Consider the following 4565-nt stretch of genomic DNA (forward strand, 5'->3'; position numbering starts at 1 on the left):
ATTTCTAACTTTGATAACTGACACTTTTGCTTATGCTTATGCTTATGCTTATGCTTATGCTTATGCTTATGCTTATGCTTATGATACATACACAGCCAGATCTTGTCAGCATCCCGGTGAGTAGTAAAAGTACATTTACTACTCATCTTAACTAGGCCGGGCCCACTGTGCAGTATTGGACGCAGAGACAACTGGAACACAGGGAGGAAGAAACGTGGACAACAGTACCATACGTTTCGAAGGCTACTTATAACTAAGATTTTAGCGTTGGAAGTACATATGCGAAATTTTCTGTGCTCCTTGATGATGGTCCGTGTGGATTCGTCCTTCTGTGGATGGAAATGATTTTTTTTTTGGCACCGATATCCAAAACCCCATGGTATAAGTAATATTTTCATCCGAATTTCCTGTGATTTTTATTATTTTTAAATTACGATTTAAGTATTATATTAACGTGCATAGTAATAGTGAAAATTCAGAGTTTCGGATATCGATGCACTATCATTTCTGGTCTTTGACCTTGGATATAGCGCCTTTGCTCGCTCTTGAAAAGAAACATTAGAAGAACAAAAAAACATAATTAGTGTTCCCAAATCCCCTTCCCCCAGGAAAACTTGTTCCAAAATATTTCACCAATCCCCTTGAATAGAGTAAAGCTATTTTGTTTTACATGAATCACTTGAAAAAATACTGTTTTGATTAAAATGTAATGAAATTAAAGGATACTTATCTTTAAGCCATCATGAGGCTTCAGCATTTTGTAGTAGATCCACATCACTTAGCAAAAATCTGCATGTTCTTCAGTTAGGTATCAATTTATTACCTATCGCAGCAATCTAGTATTTGATACCAGCCCGCCACCCATGCACGTGCGCGAAAACGGAAAAAAAATTGCCACGATTGACCATAAGCAATCTTCAAAGTTCGCTGCACGCCAGTGCTAGAACTTTTAATTTGAACTACTTTTAACTAATCTTATAACTTTAGATCAGTTTCATCGAACACCACTTTAAAAAAAAAACCGCATTTAATTTTCCGATTCAGATTCCCATAGGCGAAATTGTATACACAATTTTAACGCTAATCTTCGCCTTTTAGAGTGGCTACTTTTAAGTTCAACCACTGCGTGTCACTTGGGTCGTACGTTGGTATAACTTTGTTTCACATAACTTTTAATTTCCACTTGATAACACTTTTATCTCCGAAAGTGATTATTGAAACAGGAGAGAAAAATACCTGCGCGCTTAAACCGTTTTGCTTTTCACTTTAAATTCCACAAACATTTCCTGCTCTCTCCAAGAACACTGAATTCTTCAATATTAAAACTAGGAAAACTAAATCACTTTTAATATTCGCAGCATTTTGGTTATTGAGAATTTTCCCATTTGGAAGTTAGTTTTACACAATTATTAAAATAATATTTCCACCGACGGAGCCCGAAAAAAAACGCGTCCGATGCAGCCAACCCTAACTTTGATAACTGACACTTTTAAAATAAAATTAACTATTCACTTTTTAAATTTATCATCTACTAATTTCAAATTGTGTTTGAATAGTATTTCAAATGGATGACATTACATTGGAATTTTTCAACCAACCCCACAATTGAACTCGAAGAAAATAAATAGAAAATAATATGGTTGATAATTTACATTATGATCAATTATTCTGACCCAATCTTATTTTTTTGGAAGAATTCGAGTTCAATTTTTTATCAAACCTGGTGTTATATTCGATGTATTCTTCTTCTGTGCACTGATTGTTATGTTCGAAGCTTCAAATTCTGGCAAATTAACGGTTCTTCGTCATATATTTACGTTGTTGACTGATTTTGAAAATTCGGAAAATCAACCCCCCCCCCCTTGAAAATCATCACAAAACTGCGTAGAAATTTGTATTGCAATTGTTCTAATAATCTGGTCTTAAATTTCTAACAATGTTGTCAAGACGATCTCAGAAATATTTGTTAACTACTTTTTAGATTTAATCAAAAGAGTCTAAAATTATTCTAAATAGGGTGTCCACAATTTCTAAAAGTTGTCAAAAATGGACTAAAATTGTGATTAAACTGTCTGAAAAGTTTCTCAAATTGGCCAAAAATGTTTCAATTTGTTCTTAAATACAAATATCTCAATTTTTGGAAAACTAATATCGAAACAAGTTGAAAAATGAAATGAAAATGAAATAAAATTGTATTTTTCTCAATTTTTTTTCGAATTTTTTTAAAGTTGTTTCGAAATAATTCCATATTGTCTTAAAATTATCCCAAAATAAACTCAAAGATCTGTCTCAAAATTGTCCACATTTAAAATTCATTTAAAAATGTTTAATGATTAATTTATGTATCGCTAATGCCTAAACCTGGCATCAAAATTAAAAATTATTTAAAAATCAGTGTATTAATATTACCTAAATTATTTTAAATTTATCTAAATTTAATGAAAATTGTCGAAAATTAATTCAAATCGCGTTCAAAATTGTCCCCTAAAAGTATTTTCTTAAATTGTTCCAAACTTTGTCAGATTTTTATTTTAAATCCCAAAATTCGAACCAATTTGAATGGTTTGAGAGGTGTTCTTAATAGTTTGAAAATTAATTCCAAATAGTTTGAAAGCTGGTCCATAATGTTTTTAAAACGATTCCGAAAACAAAGCATTTTTTCAAAAATGTTTTAAAATTATCTTTTAATAATCGAAAATGATTCTCAAAATTGTTAGACTATTGTCTCAAACTCGCCAAGATTGTCTTTATTTTAAATGTGCAAAAAAATTTATTTCGAAAGAGCACGATTTAATTAGTGATCATTTATTTGCTAAGCCCCCTCGCTAAGCTCCACGTGACTGATGCTCTCTTATTCTTCATCGGGCCGGAAAGTTTGGCCTCATATCTACGGTAAATTGAAAAGCTTAGAAGTGCCGAAAATAACTCATACACTTACTAACAGACGACAAGTGACGTGACAAATGATACAAATTATCTCCAACCCCCCAACTTCGGTCTGACTGACGCAAAGCAACAGAACACTGAACAGAAAAAAAAACTTATCTTCCAGCCTGATGATGAGACTGCAAACTGTCTGATGATTTGCGGAAATTCTTGCATCTTCTCGTCAGACTCAGACTCCTCAGCCAGGATCTAGATGGTCGACGGAAAATTGTGTTTTCCCAAGAAAGGGAATTGTCTCATATAGGACCACTGAGAATACTGGGGAAAAAAGCCATAGCCACCAGACAACCAACACATAATGATGTTATTGATGGAAAAACTTTGACACATTCCTTAGCCTTTTGGCTAAATTAAGAACGGATGACAAACAAAAGGATCATCTGTGAAGCGAAAGTTTGGTGTCAAATGCTTAATCGAGACTAAGTTATTGTTGCCTTTATCGATCATTACAAGAAATGTGATTTTATTTTTCGGAATAAAATGATAAAAAAATGCAAAAATAACAAAAAATAACAGCTGCAGTTTTTAAAACAAACTGGCTTTGAAATAACTGGAAAATCATACAAAATGTCAAAAAATAAATTTGAAAAAAAATAACTAAAATGTGACAGAATATCGAAAAAAAAATCACATGTTATTTATGTATCCAATTCAATTTTTGTGTCGATTTTGTGCCATTTTTTGTCATATTTATGTGTCTTTTTAAGTGATTTGTGTAGTGAATTTGTTTGTATTTTGATTTTTTTTAATCAATCCGATTTGTGTCCTGTTGTTGTGATGATTATATTTGTTAGTCTTTTTTTTACCATGTTAGTGTCATTTCTAAGTCTTTTTTTGTATGATTTGACGTTCTTAGGGTACTTCTCATGTTTGTCATTTTTGAATAACCTAAAATAACACAACAAAAAGATAGAAATGATACATGACATAAAAATGGTACTATTATGGTGATGGTGGCATGGTACTTTTACAGGTCAATATGACATGATAAAGAATGTCACAAAACTTCAATACAAACAAAACAATGCATCACAAAAAATGACTGAAAATAATACAAAATCCTTTGAAGTATTTATAAATTGGAACTTTATGGTTAGATGGCTCGGTTCCAGGGTAGCAAAAATATCATGCTCTTATTTCAGATTTTTATTATTAAATTTTTTCCACACAAACCTTAAAGTTAAGTTTAATTCATGAAAACCTTTCTTTAAAATTCTGCAAGAGTTTTAATGAGAATCAACTCAGTCAAACGCACATTTTAAAGTCAATACTTTTGAAATTTAATATGAAAACTTTATAATAATAATCTTGAAATAGTTTATGAATTTAAACTTTAATTATTTACTGTTGAATTTTTAAAAAAAGTGAACATTAGTAGAGTTTATCAATTTTACTTCTTTTTAAATAAGTTCAAGCGATTTTATGTCTTTTCACTATTTTTTTTTTGCAAAAATCTGTGTACATACAAAATACTAATCGTTTAAAAAAAAATTTTGGGAAATTTATATACAAAAGAAGAAACTTAGAAAATCAAATGAAAACCAAATTTAAGAAATAATTAATTTTTATTCAACAAAAACTTGTTATCAATGGTCGGAGACTTTTCCTTCCGCAATTAG

This window comes from Uranotaenia lowii, chromosome 3, assembly GCF_029784155.1.
Source record: "Uranotaenia lowii strain MFRU-FL chromosome 3, ASM2978415v1, whole genome shotgun sequence".
In the NCBI taxonomy this organism is placed as follows: domain Eukaryota; kingdom Metazoa; phylum Arthropoda; class Insecta; order Diptera; family Culicidae; genus Uranotaenia; species Uranotaenia lowii.